Consider the following 19,847-nt stretch of genomic DNA (forward strand, 5'->3'; position numbering starts at 1 on the left):
ATATTTTCAGGGTAGGAGCTTAAGGTGTTAGATGTGGCTCTTAAGACTCTGAGAGTATCTACAAAGGTGTTCCTAGGGGTTGAGTTTCCCTGCTATGGGAGTATTCAAGTAGGCTGAGTGGAATAAAACACCGGTAGATTCTAAAAGTTAACTAAACACTGTACCCATTCAGTTAAAAACAGCCCCAAGTATGTATGCCAGAGTAGTTATTATAACGACCAGATCCTCTATCAACACAGAGGTTAAGATTTCTGGTCTGTTGAGGGATCCCAGTCAGCTTGTGACCAAGTGAGACCCTTCCCTGGTGCAAACCCAGTTACCTTGGATGAGTTGCTGCCTGGGTCATCGGGCTGGTGTTGTGATTTCTGGAGCTGGGCACTAGCTTTTCCTGCAGGGCAAACCAAGCCTGGCAACTGTGGCCCTGCAGATCAGCACCACCGCTGCTGGAACTGCTGCTGCTTCTGGGTCTACTGTTGTTGCCGCTCCTGGGTCTGTCGCTGCTGCCGCTCCTGGGTCTGCTGCTGCTGGGGCCACTGGTACCAGTTCTGGAGCTGCTGATGTTGCTGCCAAACTCTGCTCCTGCTTGGGTCCCGCTGTCGGCTCAGGTTGGCGTGGCTGGGTCCCGGGACGCTGCTCTGTTCGCTGGAGCTGGGTTCAGGCGGTGGGGGAGGGGAGGGAGCCGCGGCTGCTCCGGTTCTCTCGCTGCTCCACATGTTCTTCTACCTCACGTTCTGCTCCTCCGCTGCTCACTGCTGCTCTCCCTTCACGTTTCCTGAGTTGCAGAGAGTGTGGTGTGAGTGTAAGGTCCCGCACCTGGCTTTTCCTGCAGCTGGAAGCGAGTCTGGCGGCTTTCTGGTGCGCCCTGCCGCCGTGGTTGGCAGAGCTTCTGGGGCCGCTTTTGCCGGCCTGTGCGGGCTCTGGATGCTCTGGATCTCTCCTACTTCTCCGCTGCCACTTCAGTTTCCTATACACCTCACTTTTTAGTAAAAGTGTGTATTTTGCTGAGGTTTTTTGGTCTTTTTTCCCCCCAGGCTACTTTGGCATGGTATCTACGCTGCCATCTTAACTGGAAGTCTTGTTTTTCTTTCTTTTTTGTCCTTTTCTTTTTTCTTTTCCTTTGGTGCTGGTCTGTAATTATCTTTGCCAGGATGTGGTTTACATCTAAAATAAGCTGTTGATCATAGAGACCTACTAGATCTCCCAAAACAAACAAGATAGATTTCTATCAGAGCACTTGATTACCCACCAGAGGCTAATGATAAGATCCTACAAATGAAGACACCATATACTGTTGGCACAGACCATGGAGAGACCTGGTTGGAATCCTTAGGAGAGCCAGTCCCCAGGTAATTATCCCATCTTGTGTTGGAAGGCACAGCATGAGCTACGGGGGGAACATGGCCAAGCAACTCAAATTCTTAGTGACTCATAAGCAAACAACCTGACGTGATGCTCACACAAGTGCAATAGTGGCACACAGCCACAGTGGGTAAGCAACTGCTCTTAGATTGGCTAACAAATCTGCTCAGTGGAAAGGAAACCATATCTGGAACTGGGAACCAAGTCAGAATCATATCTAGATAATGATTCTGCTTTCCATTGTTAAGCTCCCACTAATCTTGGGCTATGAGAGGGTCTATACCCTTTCAATTCTCTCTCTAAATCAATAATGGTTATCCCATGAAACCAGTGCTGACTTCACTCTCAGTTGGAGAATCTGCTCTTTTAAGATGGGAGCTGGACCTGAGGAGATAAACAACCCAGTGCACTCCACCCTGGCCCCAACTGAAACCACAGAGGAATTGGGGAAATGAGCAAGAATGCTGCTTTGTTAGTGAATCTGGTATCAGCACAAGGGTGAAGGAACTAGACACTGAGGACACAACAACTGCCAAAGCAGAGATCCAGAGACTCAGAAGTGCTCATCACTGAAGTAGACTTAAAATGCTCAGGGAATTTGTTTGGAAAAGGGGGGCAGAAATGTTGCTAGAGCTACAAGCTGGGACATTCTGCACAGAGACATTGCCTCTCCTTCATGACTGACTGCTACTCCCATAATGCATGACTCATAATCCCCATGGGGATGACCTGCATCCCCAATAAGGAAGGCCTATTCAGAAAATGGGCTGGGAGAAGGGAAAGGATGGTACCAACATGTGCTGTTTACATACTAAATAAGTCCTCATCTAAAAACAAAAAACAAAAAAAAAAAAAAAAGGAATTTCCATGGCAGCATAGAAAGATATAGTGAATTCACTATTTTTAAGCTTAGAATTTCAGAAGATGAACTGAAATGCCAAAAGTGACCAAAGAAGGAAAATTCACGTAGATCAATTGTCAAAGAGATTGGTAAGATAGACAAAAACTTACCATGGAAAAGGCATGATGGGCTCAAAAAATGAGCGCTCCCTAAGTTGAAAGAGGAGATGATTCCAAAGGTCTTTAGGCTATTGTTTTTAGAAAAATATGGAACTTTTTCACTTTTAAACCAATGTTAAATTCATACATAAAAAAGGAGTAGAGTGCTGGGTAATCTTCTTTTATTTAAAATTTTTAAATTTATTTATGTGAGAGTGACACAGAGAGAGGAAGAGGCAGATACAGACAGAGAGAGAGAGAATGGGCGTGCCAGGGCCTCCGGCCACTGCAAATGAACTCCAGATGCATGTGCCCCCTTGTGCATCTGGCTAGCATGGTTCCTGGGGATTCAAGCCTTGAACCAGGGTCCTTAGGCTTCACAGGCTAGCCCTTAACCACTAAGCCATTTCTCCAGCCCTGCTGTGTAATCTTAATCCTGAATTGCACTTCTAAATAAGTTATTAGCAAATATAATTCAACCAAAGATTATTACTGTATGACTAAAAGATATATTTGTGGAATGAGTGTCTACTTCAAATTTAAGCTTTAATCTATCACATCAATTAAAAAAGAGAATCTGAGACAGATAAAGCATTTCATAAAATATATATTTCTCAAAGTTACCAAGTAAAAAGAAACAACTTAATGAGGCTACTTACATACATGTAATATATACTAAACCCAGTATCATGTAATTAAACCATTTGTATTAATAGCATGAAAGAAATGAATGCTAGCTATCAAAGTTTTATCAATAGTATCATGAAAAATTAAGCCAATATAGTAAGATAAGAAAATAAGATAATTGGTATAAACATTGGAAGAGATGGATCTACCCACTTTTTGATATTAATATGATTATATACCCAGAACACTATAGAGTTCTTGAAACAACACTGACATCAATTGACACAAACTCTTGGCAGCTGCATGAATATGAGATAGTTCTAACTAATGATAACTTACATTGCTACAAACTTCATCATAATTATTAATACAACACACAGAGTATTATGCCAAATAATAATCACTAATGTAGCACATAAACCTTTGAAACTTAGGTAGAGTTTCTGCTCTTCCTTTCAAGATTTCCAACATTGGCTGCTAGGGTGGTTTGAATGGATGTCTCCCAATAGATTCAGGAGTTTTACTAAAGCTTATAATTTATGTCTCAGCTGCCTAGCTGGAGGAGATGCCACTGCAGGGAGGGGGTGCAGATCCTAGGGTCCAGCCCTAAAATGTGCTTAGGGGTTTATTTGAATTCCAGCTGAAGATATGCAAAATGCATGATATCTGCCTGGGCTGCCAGGAGACTGCTTGCTTGTGTGCTGGTGGGGCTTTTTTCTCTCTGTGTGGACCTGGGAAAGTGAGCCAACTTCTTCTGCCATTATGGAACTTCCCCTATATCTGTAAGCTTCAATAACTACCTTCCTTCATAACTATGCCTGGTTTGAAAGTTCATCACAACACCTGAAGCTGATTGCTACAGCTTACAAATTAATATGCAACTAATATACAGAGAAAAGAGTTTTAGATATTTTGTGGAGGCCTAAACTTATGGAAGAGTGCTTCTGCCACATTCATTTGGCTTAAGTTCAGGCACGTGCAACCGTGTAGATGCAAGGGAACATGAAATTGTAGTCATTAGGGAATTTGAGGCATTGTAATCCTTAGGAAATGTCAGGAGGGTAGTCCTTAGTCATTTGGGGCAGTCACTTCTCACGAATAACATCATTACTTTCATTGCAATGCAGTAAAATAAGAAAATAAGTTATTTGATATCAACATTGGAAGAGATGTTGGTATTATGTGGGCCATTATTATTCCCATTATTCAGGAAATAACCTGAGGCAAAAATTGGAGATAGAAAAATAATTTCCACTCTAAAGAAACTATTCAGTTACTAGACATAGCTTTATTAAGAAAAACACAGAACTTGAGGAAGGAAATTATAAACAATAACAAATAAGAACAAAAGGAAAAAGTATCACATGTTCCTGGATGATTTACTACCATAAAATGTAATTTTGTCTTGATCAATATTAGTCTGTAAAGGCATATCAGAATAAGGATTGTCCTGCCAGAAATTAGAGTACTCTATAATCATATCAAAATGGAAATGTCAGGGAAATAGATAGGATAAAGAATCCAGAAAAAAATACCAGTATATATTAAAATTCAATAGACATTAAAGATGCTACCTCAATTCAGTGGAGAAAGAATGAATTATTCAACCAGAGGTTGTAGTATGGCTGGTTACTTACGATGAAAAATATAACATTTGGCCTTCATATTAGATCACCTACAAAAAAATGAATTCTAGATGGATGGAAGACTTAAATGTAAATAACAAAAGTATAAAATTCTCAGTGAAGAACAAGGATATTGCCTACTTATATATTATCTAAAGACAGAAGAAACTCAGTAACCAAGATAGGGAGCCCCAAACCCATTCAAGAACAAATAATTAGGCTTGCTTATGTAGAAATAATTGTTAAATGGCAAAAATAAATCAATCAATTCATGAGCTTTGTATTTGGAGAAAAGTGGCTGTGCAGCCCAAAATAAAAACCAACAACTTTACCTCTACATACAAAGTTTGTGCAAACAGACAAGAAAAGAGAAACCACTGAGTACAAAACTAAGCCAAAAATATGAATAAGCAATTCAAAGGAAAAGTATCCCAAATGATCAGCATGGATATTTAAAACTTCTCCATCTCTCTGGTGGTCAGGAAAATACAAACTGAAGTAACAATAAAATATCACATACCTATTAAACTGACAAAAATTGTAAAAGCTTATACTTCACCCACTCCTGATAGGGAACTTAAGCATACATTTACAGATTGCTGATAGAAATGTGAATTGTTATGTCATTTGGGAAACCAGTCTGGCAATACATGTTTAAAAATACACACACCATTTGACCCAGACTTTTCACAGCAATAAACAAATCATGTCTTGTGATATAAGTGGTTCAATCCATCAGAAAAGCAAAGTGCACTTGTGATCTGTAATGATTTGGAAGGATAAAAACAATGCATTTATTTTTGTGACTGATCCCTTTCATCAGTGACAATGATGTATGACTCGACTAGTTTCAGTTTGAAATGCCAAATCCCATGTCTCTCTGTGACTCAGTGATCAGTGGGAGAACTCATATTTTGGTTTAATTCCAAATTATCCAGATCTCTGGGAATAGGCTGAAATGATAATAGAACAAAAGTCTTTACCAGATATATGAGGGGGAATTTCTCAGAAATCTATCTGGGAAATGAAAGATCAGAAAACGGTTCTATCTGCTTAGGAGAGGATAACATTGCAGGGAATTTGGAAAAATAGCAGACCTGGCTGCCTGTGGCAGGATGTTGCAGTAATGCCCTGAAGTTTATTCATACCCTCTTAAGTAGTTCTGGCCCACACTGGTTATGGGCTTGGCCATGTGGCATACTCTTGTCAAGCAAGGAGAAACTTGAAAGGCATTATATATTTCAGCTTGCTCTTTCTTGATGCCCTTGGGACCCTGAGACTATCACAGTGTGGTTTAGCTTGCTGAATGACAGGAACATTTGTCTAGGTTATTCTGATAGTCTTCTAATTAATTATGGAACACATTAATGAAGCTACTGAACACTTGCTGATGGAAGATATCCTACTAAGCTGGGTGAGATACAAAATCTAATCAGTCTGGCCCAGGCTAAATTGTCAACCCTTAAATCTTGAGCTAATAACTGGCTATTTGTTTTAAGGTATGATTGATTACATAGCTAAAGTTATGACTGCTAAATGGCTGGGTAGGTGTCATAGAACTTTATAACTCTTCTGAACATTCATGCTTTAGCGTGGGAGAATTACATAGTTATGATTATGTATAAATGTATAGAAATGAGCATGAATGGAGGTATAATATACCAGGAAAGAAATTGCAAAGAAAAGCAAAACCTTTACACTGAACAATAAGAATGCATAATCATGTTGATTCAACCCTTAAAAGAAAACAGACAAGTATAAAATAAAAAGCATTGAGAAATTTGCATGCTTATATGCTATGAATAATGGAGTTTGATTATAAGCAGATCTCATTTTTCTAATATTAAATTACAGTAGCTCTAAAATCATGTGGTATTCTAGATATAAAAACAGGAGGCTGAGAGAACTGAATTATTTTTGTAAAAAGAAAAAGTATGAGCAATGCACTAGCTTGAACTAGTACCATAATGTATGGGTATGGGAAGAATTGTTTTAGAGATGAGACAAGCCTTAAGGAAATGGAAAATTATGGTTAGTGCAAAACAATCCAAATGAGATCTACTGCCCAGTAAAGGATAAATTATGATTATATGTATATGGTTATATGTTTTCTCCTGAGCTTTTTCCATGCCTGTCATCAGTGAAAAGTGATTTACTTCTCTACCCAAACCCCTGCCTTGTTCCCAAATGATCACTTCAAAGGACTATTTTGCCTAGACTCAGACAAAGAAGTGTACCTGAAAGTATCTCTAACCTATTTCAACTCTGGATGTCACTATCACTGTACATTTCCATCCCACAGGCATTCCCAAGCAATTACAATATGTCGCCTACTGAAACTTCACTACCTCCCTTCAGAGTGGGATTATGATTCCCTCTGTATGACAAGGAAGGTTAGTCCAGGCACGTTGGCCAGCTTGTAGCTACCTACCTCAGTTTTGGCTGCAAACATGCCTGCAAACTTTCCTCCTACGTCACTTTGATTATCCTACAAAAGATTGCTTCAAACAGTTGGTGGTAAGTCCTATGGAGATGCTAAAAGTTAACACTCCCACATGTCAGCTTTCAAGTCCCTGTATACAGACAGCGTCCGTCCTCCATGGCAGAGGTGTCACACCTGCTGTCCCTGTGAGTCAACACTCTTCCACCTGTATCAGCTCTCCTGGCCTTGCTGCCCTGTGCTGCACTTCCTAGAGAGCTCAGTGACTAATACACATGCATGCACTTCCATAAACACAGAGCCAATTGTTTTGCTAAATTGATTTGTTCTGCATTTGCAAACCTAAAAGTTTCTTTGGAGGCAAACAAAAGAGCACAGGGAGTTGGATTTTAATTTTTGGAAACACACACCATGTTCCCTCAGAAATCTAATTTTCTAGATTAATGAATCATATCGGATATTGTAAATTAGAAATTACCTCTACATCACGGAAAACAATGTGAATAAATTGAAGGTACTTATTGAAAAAGACATTGTGGTACCCACATGTCACATACACTTGCACATAGCTTTGTCTTTCCTCTACTCAGCTGAACTGGTTCTTTGCAATTAGGAAACCTCCCTTGGGCTTTTCCTCACAATGGTCCTTCCAGGGACTGGAGTGTTCCTCTTTATCCTGAATTTCTTTGAACCTTTGGAAGAAGGTGAACATATGGAGATGCTGAAATACCATAGCATTCAGTCCCATAGACCACTGATACAATAACTGTGGTATTTTACATTACAGTTGCATTTTCTCCAAGGTATCAATACTCATGTGACATAATCAGATCCACACAGATTTCAAGATCAATTAGGGGAATGATTCTATGGAGTAGGAATAATCCTATTTTATCTCAATTTTATAAACATGAATGTCTGGGCAGATAAAAGCTTAGTGATTTGCTAGGACCTCTGCACTTTCTAATTCAGCACGCTGGCTTCTACAGCATGCAAGGCAAGCTTAGCAGAGCCACACAGCGATGACATGAGTTTTCTCTGGCTCTTGCAAAGCCATTGATGCCCCAGTAAGGAGAGATGGTGAGAAAAAAAAACAAAAAAAAACAAAAACACAACTCAGTGCATGCTATCAGAATGTCCGGTTCCTTCCTCACCTGGCCCTCATTCACTTATAGCCAGGGTCTCAAAATAGGAATAGGAATATCCATTTAATTCACCAATTTATGCTGATATGATGAAATAATGGATCTGAAAACCTTTTGTGAGCTACAATCCCTACATAAATGTTCAATGGAGGTAGGAATTCTGGGAAGAAGGAAGCCATTTCTCTTTAAAATTAGACATTGTACAGGAAAGTTTAGGTACAGTATTTATTTAATGCCCATATCAACTCACGAATTATTATTATTATTATTATTATTAGGTTATCTTTAATTATTTTGTTATAAAAAAGCTTGAATAGTTTATAGAATGAAAATGCACTCCATTAGAATAAGCATCTTCCCCATGCCATTCAGACCTGTAGAGGTTAACATTTTACAAAGACTCTTCAGATGCCTTGAGGTAGTTAAAACACTACCCTCAACTCTACCCACGCTCTTCATAAGTATTTCTTCCATCATACCTCTGTGGTTGATTTATATATTAGTTACTATTCTCAGTGCTGTGACAAAATGTCTGGCAAAAGAAACCTAGGAAAAGAAGGCTTTATTTAATTCAGGGTTTGAGTGTGTATGGCCCCTCATGGAGGGAAGGTATAGTGGTAACAAAAGGCTGTAGCTACGGCAGCAGGAGCATGAGGATGGCTGGTTCACTGTATCCATTGTCAGGATGCAGAGTTGAATGCTGGTGCTCCATTCACTTTCTCCTTCTGTCTTTTCATTTAATCTGAGAGCACACCCCACATTCAGGGTTAGTCTTCTCTCCTCAGCTGAACTTCTCTGGAAACACCTTTAGAGGTAAACCACAGGTGTGTCTCCTAGATGATTCCAAGTCCAGTCAAGTTGGAAATGATGATTATTCCATACTAAGTGGTAAAGAGATAAAGAATATAGAAAAGAAGGACGAGGAGGAGAAATAGAAAGAAGAGGAGGAGGAAAGAGACTATACAGGCAAACACAGTGCTAAGATCTTTTAATCAACACAGCTCATCTCATTTAATCCCCCAAACTATTACCACAATGTAATAAAATGTTTCTAGTTTATAGAGGAAAATCTCAGACACAAAAGGGAAGCAGTCTTGCCAACAGCACACAACTAGAAAGTGATATCCATAGGAGCCAGGGAGATGGCTCGGCAGGTTAAGGTGCTTCCTTGCAAAGCCTCGTGGCCTACATATGATGCCCCAGTACCCATTTTCTCTCTGATTATAAATAAATAAACTGCTGTTTAAAAGAGATCATAACATCCCTTATTTAGAAGTATAGTTGTTTGATTTGAAAGTCCATGCTTCAAACATGGAGACCAGTGTGTCATAGATGCCTAGGATGCTAACATATGGCAATCCTGGATCCTGTTAAGATGGTAAAAATAACACTAATCGTCACTCTGTAGTGCTTACTCTAAAATAGGCATTATTGTTCTTGGTCACTTACATATATTATACCATTTGATCATTTTTATTTCTTCATTTAAACAAAAAGAATGCAGTTAAATAGCTAACATAAAATCATATAACTAGTAAGTGGCTCTTGCAAAGGAATTAGCAAGACAATTCAAAGCCTTAATCTTAATTTTTAATTAGCTAGATTTAAAAAATCTTAAATGAGAGTTTTTAACATATATCTCACAGAAAATGATCTAAGAGATATTTAATACGGGTCATTAATAAAAAGGAATTCTCCGTTTAATTATGTTGGGAAATCATCATTTGCTTCATTCTATCACCACCTTTTATTGGAAATTGACTACTATATATTTGGCTTTCAGACCTTCCCTGGTTGTCTAGTGGTTAGGATTCGGTGCTCAATCAAAACCTTTACTATTGAAACTCAATGCTTTCTGGAACATATTTGCCCAGGAATACCTTGTCTTTCTCACTAGCATCAGGAGAATGTTTGCACTCGGGCTAGAAAACCTTAGGCAAGATTATCCAAGCCAACCAGTTCTTCCAGTGCTCAAAGTAAAAAAATCGGGCATTTGTTCTTCCAAAAACCTCTGCCACAGGGACCATGAGCAGCGAACTGGGTGATAACTGAATTAGGCTGTTCCTTTCATTGTACAATCATAAAGCATTATCCTTATCCTATGTCTTGATGATCACAGCCAGCCATGTTGAGAGAATCCAGTCCATCCCCCATGCAGCCAAAACCACGAAACACACACCTGTTATTAGGAAGAGCTACCTTAGTCAAATGGGGATTCAGGGCAGATCCTGGCAGGATGCATGATCCTCAGATGTGGGCTGCAGGAGTACTCGTGGTTCTCAAGTTCTGTCCCAGATGGGATGGGTATGAGCAGCGGTCTTTCCTTAATGGGCCCTTCAGAGGCTGGGAATGAGTAAAGGAAAAGGAAAGTTTGCTTAGGGCCTTCCTCAAGTGGGGGCAGGGACAGTGGAAATAATAAATAACCATGCATTATTCATCAGCATTTTAGCTGGGCACACATTACTGTTCCACTGACTTCTCACTTTTCAATGAGCTGGGAGGAGGGCCAAGGTTGTTTTTCAGACTCCACTGAGAGAATGTAAGTGAATCTATGGTATCTGTATGTATTAACTTACAGAATTTCCATTTTGATTTTTTTTTTTTTCTTTTTGGTTTTTATCAGATGGTTGGGGAGACGATACAGGAGGAAATCAGACTCTATCTTATCTTAAACTCAGGATTGCATGCAGATATTTAATCATGCAATAAGTATTTCAGTATAGAAGCCAAGAGCTACTGAAACTAAAAACAGAAAAGGGAACTTAATATTAACCAAATTCAGAGTCAGGAAAAGCCAGATTATCAGTAGTATGTAGGTCCCCAACTTCCTAACCTAACACAGTGGTCTCTAAGAGTGGCCACTGTATAAACTTCTTGGTCTAATCTTGGCATATCACAAGACACATGGTTAAAAGACCAGTAAAATATGAAAGAAGCAAGTTGTGAGGAAAAATCAAGGATGGATGGATCAGAGAGAAAGCACTGTCATGGATGAAAGTGGCATGATTCTCCCTTCAAACACTTGCTGGAGTTTTTGATTTCTCGCCAGTCTCAGGGTGTCTTGTTTCTTGATAAACTGAAAGGAATTTCTGTGATTTCAACTTGCTTTTTCACTCCCCACTGTCTGCTTTTGGGAACAAGAACTGCAAAGGTGCTGGTGAGAATGTACAGATCTTTTCAGCTGTGGGTTAGGAGCATCCGGAGAGTCTCATGGCAGGACTGGGGTTTTCTAAGACTGGCAGTCCACCATCTCAGATGAGGCTACATTCTGATTCCCTGACCACTGATATATTCTGACCGCAGGTGAGGCCAGCTGAGAAGGAGGGTCCAGAAGCAGCAAATGGTACTCAAGCTAGAAGAGGGTGATAGAAGTATCAGAAATTCTGGAATCAGCCCCATCTTGGCTAAATCTCAGCTTCATTACTTTAGTATCCATGAACTATTTTCTTGCCTACAAAGTTTGGAAGACACCAAATGCCTCCATTTAACACAAAGTTGCATGAGACAGCCAGTAGATCTTGCCACACCACAGTAACAAACAAACAACTTCAAGCGAAAATAGGCTTCTTTCACATTTTTAAGTCATCCATATTAAAAACTGTATATACATTATCCCAGATCACCATGGAAGGAATGGAAGGAGAACACTGAATAGAGGATTTAGCTTGGTGAGTGTGTGAGCTTGTCACCTTTGCATTGCTAGGACACCATTTAAGAAAGGTGGGGTTGATTTAGCTCACAGTCTGAGGTTACAGCCCATTGTGACAGGGAAGACCTGGCAGTGGGAACATGAAGCAGCTGGTCACCCTGCATCCAAAATCAAGGAGAGTGATGAATGCTCCTGCTCATCTTGCTTTCATCTTCTGATTCAGTCTAGACTCCAGTGCATTGAATGGTGCCACCCACAGTTAGGATGAGTCTTCACACCTCAGTGTAACCTAGAGCATCCCTCACAGACTCCCCAGAGATTTGCTTCAATGGTGATTCTAGATCCTGTCAAGTTGATAACCAGAGATTATCACGTGTGTGTGTGTGGGGGGGAGGGGGTTCATTGGCCAGGCTTGAAAAAGGCTTACATCACTTCTGCCCTCATTTTGTTGACCTGGCCTCACTTTTAAGGTTTCTAAGTACATAAGGGGCCTAAAAAGTGAAGCTAAGTTTTTAACCGGGAGGAAAATAGAATGGGTTTCACAAGCCCGTAGCATCATCTCTGGCAGAGTATGTTCTCATACAAGGACCCCGTACAGACCAAACCACACACTAGGGATGCCTTTGCGAATCCACTGAGATAGACTCTAATTTGGATTTGCATCAGAATCCCATTTTTACTGTCTTTGTAAATCTAGGCTCTTATTTTTGCCATAAAGTGAACTTAATAACAATGCTTAGTCCATAGGCGCAGTGTAGATTCTTTTCCATGATCCACCCTTCTCCACATTAACTAGTTTCTCAGGGAAAACGCCACCTTCTGAGTCCTTTGTGAAAGCCACCCCAGGAAAAGTACCCCATCAAAAAGCAGCAGGAGGCTGTGGTGAAGTGAACTATCTCCCTTCTTCTCACAGAATCTCTGAGGAGTTCCTGAAACACTGGATGTGAGAGCACATAGACTGAAAAGTTAGAATCTGGATCTCCATTGTATTAAAGGACAAAAGTGACATCTTTCAAGGAGAGTTAGTCAAGAAGGAGAGCAGCATAGTGTGTTCTGGCCAAAGACATTGTGGCTCTTGGAGACCTTGCTATAGAAAAAGACAGGACATTGTTGTACCTGCCTCTTCCATCCCCAGAGGATAGAGGAGCATCATTGAGCCAATCTGCCTAAAACCAGTTTGATTCAAGCCTAAGTCTCTGCTTGGGAAGATGCAGTATGAGCGAGAGTTAAATAATGTGTCAAGGAGCTTTTTGCCTCCATTTGGGGGGACAGGTTTTCTTCTCATCAGCCTGAGGTAGCCAGGCTTCCTTGATCCTATCCTAGGTGCAGCCCGGGTAGAGGCAGCTGGCTTTCTCTTCAGGCAAGTTGGGCAGTAAGATGCCCCTTCCTCTACTTTCCAGATGTCTTACTTCACAGCCCTGGAGGACTGACACTGGCTCCAGGTATACCCATTGATGTCTGGCCATTTCATGCCAGGCCACTCACCCAGGGGCTAGGGCTCTGAGGCTACCTTCCCTGGGTGGTGTAAACTGTAACCACTATGACAGGGATCTGCCTCTTGCATGGTGGCTGTGGTGCTCTCTGTCCATCTTAGCAGGATGATGACAAGCTCTGGATATAGGTGGCAGATACTTCCTGTAGGGGGCAAGTACGGTATCCACCTACCTTGCACTGTGATGAACTCTTCTAGCTAAAGGCAATTACAGCACAATCGCCAGTGGTCATGCATCTGCGCCGCATCCCTCTCAGTATCTTTGGATGATGATGTCAAGGTTTCTCACAACTGCTTTCAAACTTTGCTGTTCATTACAAGAGAAATATAATGAATGTGTATTACCACTTAAAGAGAACAACTATTGACTACTTGGAAGGGTTATTTCACATCCAAAGGGAGACTTGAATGGAAAATCCATTGAAGTGAATGATGATGAACACTCGAAATCACAAACACGTCATCCCATCCCAACAGTGAGCTCATTCCTCTTTGATACATAAACACCAATTAAAATGTTATTCTTAAATTAACATGTCAATCCACATTTCACCCAAACCAGCATTAAATATCTGCTGATTCTGCTCAATCTCCCAGGTATTATTTATCATGATGCTAGGTGGGTAATGTTTCCTGAAAACCAACTTAATAGCTCTGGCCGTCTTCCTCTCCCCTACCCCCTACCCACAATTGTTTACTGCATGTACAACACTCTGGAGGGGCTTTTGCATTTTTTAACTTACTGAGTTTCCTGAGTCTTGTAAGTTTCCTGAGCTTCCTGAACCTGGTAAATTGGCCTCTTGGGTCTAGAGAGCCCCTTTCCTCTCCCTAGAAGGTAATGTCTCACTTCAGCAGATACACTTACATAGCATATCCAGACTGCATTTGATTCCAATCTTTACCATGCAGTGACACAAGCTTTCTGCAAGACTGTGGCCTCTAGATTTCATTCTCCTACAGCTGAGGAATGAAATGGAACTGGAGTTCTGTGAAGGGCTGTAGTAAGAATGATCTGAAACAGTATATGTAGATTTGCTTATCATAACACATGACAATCATTCAGCAAATATTTTTTTCCTGTTTCCCATCAAGTAAATGGAAAAATGTAAGGGTCTGAGAATCACCGGAGAAAGACCCCAGACAGTATGTAAAAAAAAAAAAAAAAAAAAAAAAAAGTGTTTATTCTCAGAATCAGCCAGCATGTGAGGGTTAACCATTCATACAAAATGGCACTCCTGAGAGGTGCAGGCACACAGGCTCCTTTTAAACACAACTAGGGGAATTCCAATCAAGGTTATATAATCTTCTAATGTGACTGGCTAGGCAAGCATCAATTACAGTTGTATGTCTCTGATTGGTTGGGGCAAAAGGGACATGTTTGGGCATGTCTAGACATGTCTCCAAGAACTGACTCAGCCCCCAGAGCACAAAATGGTGGCTACCTTCCCCTAACACAGCCCCCAGAGCACAAAATGAGGGTTATCTTCCCTGGCCACATGTCAGGGACACTGTTGATTAACAGCCCACCCTTTTTTCATGGTTTTTCCCAGAAGTCTTGCCTGCCTCTCCAGGAAACTGAAACTTAGGCCTAGTTGTAAACTAGAGAAAATTTGATCCTCTCCAAAACAAAGTAGTAAAGTTACTAAAGATCTTAGCTTCACTAGAAATGAATGCCGGTCTCCACACTGTCTAGGTGTTCACTTATCTCTTGTATTCTAACATCCACATCTTCAAAACAAAAATGACTGTCCTTCTTAGTCACATCCACTCATGAAATTGACCAGGGAAGTGAACACATTCTCATGTTTAGGGCATAAGTACTTTCCAATCACAATTTTAGAAAATATATCCAGCTAATTTAAGAGCTTATTGAAGTTAGAATCCTTTAAGTGTCTAATATTAGCCAACTCTGTAATAATGTCTTTAATAGATGTGTTATAGACCCATTATCGTGCAAGTTTAGAGATGAAACACAAAGAAGGTGAGTAATCACCAAGATATGTGAGTGAAAAAGATGGAAACAGAGTTGTCTCATAATGAACAGTTGTTTTGTGACAAGGCCTTGGTATATACCTAAGGCTGACCTCAAACTTATTATGTAGCCTATATTAGACTTGAATTTACCATTCTCCTACCTTGGACTCCCAAGGGCTAGCATTACATGTGCCACTATATCCAATTTATCTCATTTTTTTTCTATTCTAAATGCCAAGTTCTAATAGAATTACTTACCATCCCGAAGATATCAATTTCTCAGTGATACCTTGGATAATTACTTTGTTAGGATATTCATCTCAATGGAAGAGGTGGTCATGAGAATTATAGTCCAAACTAGTGTATCGTCCTATCTAAGATAAATGTTAGGTACATTATACATGTTGCTTATTGCAGCTAATATTTATATTTATTGTTAATAGATAGGGAACAGATGCTTTTGTTTGACCCATTAATAAAATGCCTGGGTCTAATTCCTTGTGGAAACATAGGTTTCCAAGACCCATCTCTATAGCAAAAAATATGATGAAGGAAGATGGGAAGCTCTCTGTAATATATAAAATACATTGCACTTTGGAGTTGATTCTTGGTGATAATAGCCTGTTATTTTTTACAACTTCACACAAACACTTTTCTACTTAGTTCCTTTTGTCATTCTGGAGCCAGCATGGCCGCGTAGAAAAACCCAAACTGTCCTTTATGGTCTGTGGCCGTACCAGCAGAGTGACAAACTGTTTTGCCATTTTGTTTCCGGTCCTGAGTGCATCTGTCTAGGTGGTGACTTGCAGCTTCTGCTCTTGGTACATTTGTCTTTGTCCTGTACCTTTATCTAATAAGCAATTCTTCTTAATCATGTCAGAGGAGGATAGACAAAGTTTAATCACACCATTTGTCACAATCAAGACACATTGTGCTGAGAAGAGTGCATTATTTTATTATCTAAACTGAGCATTAATGCAAATACTTTTCAATGAGAAGATGTCATTATTTATCCAAAAAGGATGTTTCTACACATACAAATGGGCTCTCAGTTCTGAACTGAGAAAACAAAATGAGTTTTAGTTAGGCTCAGGATGGCTCATAAGCCTTTGAAAAGGTTCTTAATTCTGATAGCCATGGTTGCTATGAGTCCTTTGCTTGTATTTTGAGCTCAGTCAGGACAGAGAAGCGGACCTTATAGTTGTACCTATAGCCTTTCACATGGGCCACTGCTATTATATAAAGAAACATCTTTCACATCTCAAATAAGGTACAAAGAACCTAGGACAATTCTTTCCCACCACCCACCTTCAGCTCTGAGTTCCAAATCAGAGAAATTCAATCTTGGAAGGAGCAGATACTTGGTCTGCTCTTTCCTTTTGCCCCCAAATAAAAGACATTAGGAGAAAGCAACTTACTCATGGACCCAGTAATTGACTGGAAGATAGGTTTGAAATCCTATTGTATTCTACAATCATTTTCTTATTCAGCGGATTTAAGCCAAGGGAAAGCTCCTGGGCAGGGAGCCTAGTAACTTTCTAGCTTTCATATAATTCCAGCATAATCCCTTGAATGATAGTAATGCTGATATTATCACACAGAATGTTGAAATATGTTAAAAATTAAGATTTCAAAGATACAGTCATTTCTCTATATTCATGAGAGATTGATTCTAAAACTTTCATTGGATTACCAAATCAAACACAACTTAAACAAAACAAAAACCCTACAGACACACCATTCCTTTATATAAACTGATACAATACTTGTACATAACGTAGGCGTATACTCCTATATATTCTAAGGCATTTCTAGATTACTTATAATATCTAATTGTATACATTCACATGTAATATAATTGTTAAATAAGTAGTTGTTATACTGGATTATTTATTGAATGGTGACAAGAAAATATGTACATATTTAATACATATTTAATATATTTTAAGATATCTTTATTTGCAATTGGTTTAAGTCACAGATACGGATGAATAACTACATGAGGAGACTATACTTATTCTCTCCTCTCAAACTTCCTAAAGGACAAAGAATGTCCCCTCCACTTCCTTCTTTCCACTCTTTGCTCATTCACGTTTCCTCCATGAGGTATTAGGAAGGATGGATACAATTATTAAAATTGGGAAACAGGATTTGAGTGCCTTGACACAAGCTTCGTTCACAGCAGCTGCCAAATTGCCCTGGTATCTCATTCTACTTCCACACTCTGCCCACTCAGGTCTTTAAGACATAGTTCATGACACCCTACTATCACTCTCTCCTATGGAACTAGAAACCAACCAAATTAGAATGAGCAAAGGTTATTTATTCAGAATTTACAATAGCAAAGGGGGCAGCCACCACCAGCTACATGTTGGTAGAGAGTCAAAAGTAGACGATAGGCGTAGGTGACACTCTGGGGATTTGGACTTAGAAAAACATAAGGCAAGTTAAAATAGAGTGTCCTAATCTATTGATTAGATGTGCATATTTGTTTTTTCTCTTATTTACTTGTTCCAAGTTAGAAGTGGGAATAAAGTTTAAGAAAACTGTCAAGGGTTTGTCAATTTGGGGCTGAATATACCATGAGTCTTTCCCCTTAGTTTTAGCTTTTAAATCTGATTACTAGAAACAGAATGCTAATTTCCTTCATGTTTTATAGATAGCAGTCTGGCTTCCTGAGCTAGTTACAAGAGATGGTGAACAGACTTCCATTTGTGTATGTGAACTGGCCATTGTCTCCTTGTCCATTCAGTCTCTCATTCTCCAGTATGGAATTAAAGGGCATATGGGAATATGGAAACTTGTCTCCCCTTATACTCACTCACTGGAGACTTCAGGAGTCTCAGTTTGCAATGAAAGATTATGAAACCTGGTTATGTTCACATATTTAAGCCATCTCTTAATCAGCTTAGTAAGAAAGCTCACATATTGATTAGTGCTGCTCTCAGTTTCAATCAGAGAAGATTCTTTTTGCAATGGGCAGAGGTTAATGCATCACTGGCTAATGTGCTGAGAATAAATATCTATTGTGTGCTCAGCTCTAAAGAGGATATCTATACCTCACCCTTCTAGGTTCACGGGACATCACAGGACAGGGTGTGGAAATAACATAGGAGCAGAGGATGGGAATATGTGCTGTAGAATGTGATCTTCTGAACATAGCATGGCCATTAAACTCCTGAACTCACAGCATCTGTGGTTTACTGCACAAGGTTAAGCCTGTCAACGTTCTATTGTGGATGGGCAAAGAGTTCACAGGTCCCACTGCTCCCCAAGTGGCTATTGGCAGTTGCTGTTTGCTGGGGGAGGAGTCATGATCTCCCGTGTGTGTCCAGTGCTAAATTTCCCAAATTCCAGAAAATAACCCCCACTTGTGCACATGCAAACAGCTCCAAGTTAACTCACTGAGTTGCAAGCAAAATACATGAAAGTAAGAAGGTTAGAAAGAAAAAAAAAAGTCTAGTGGGAGTGGAAAAGGGAAAAGAGAGGGTAAAGAGGGTGAAAGCAACTTAAATACAGTATACACGTGTATGAAAATGTAAGTAAATAAATAAATAAATAAAAGTCTATGGAATTGCAGCTTGGCAATCTCTTGAATAGGGTCAATTTTCAGCCCTCAAGACACCCTGCCCAGTGGAGGACAGATATTCAAACAAAGCCAGGAGTGGAGGCTCAGCACTCAGGAGGCAGAGAAAGATGAACTGCTGTGAGATGGAGGCCACCCTGAGACTACATAGTGAATTCCAGGTCAACCTGGGCTAAAGAGCAAGATCCTACCCCATAAAACAAAACAAAAATAAATAAAATAAAAGAGTAAAAATTAAAATAAAATAGTTCTATAAGACAACTTTATAATTTTCTGAGTTGCTAAGAAACTTTAATATCTGTTTCCTCTCCTTATTGTTTGAACTGTGCATATAAAATGATTTATATTTATATTATGGCTTTCCTGGTATCTTCTTTTTGGATCCAAGTGATGGCCTTAGATGATAATTTTCCTCATTTTATAGCCCTCTTGATGAGGTAGTGATTTTTGGCTTTCTGCTACATAAAATATGTGAGAGTGGGGACTGTGGTTATGTGGATAGAGGCATTAAGAGAACACATGCAATTGCAAATGTGACAGATACCAAGAAGTCTGAGCAGGATGAAGGGTTTGAGCACGTTTACATCATTTATTGGGGGAAGAGCAAAGGAAAATGGGGACATTACACTGAAAGTTGTAACCCAGCATTTTCTGCTAGGTATCCTGTGCATTAGCTGTCATGGTGAAAAAAAGACTGGTAGTTCTGTGTTTGAAGACAAAATTGAATGATTTTGTAAGGAATTTGGGCAATCTCATTGAACTCTTCAGTGATGTGTTATAGACTTCATTAGGTCACCTGTACAGATAATATGTGATTCAAATGATGCTGTCCTCATTTGCACTGACCTTGAACTCTAAAAGTGTATTATCATCCAAGGGCAGAGAACAAAAGGATATACTTTCTTGGGCACATTTAATGAAATATTACATATCATATTATAAATCCTAATT

The sequence above is a fragment of the Jaculus jaculus genome, chromosome 1, assembly GCF_020740685.1.
Source record: "Jaculus jaculus isolate mJacJac1 chromosome 1, mJacJac1.mat.Y.cur, whole genome shotgun sequence".
Taxonomy (NCBI): Eukaryota; Metazoa; Chordata; class Mammalia; order Rodentia; family Dipodidae; genus Jaculus; species Jaculus jaculus.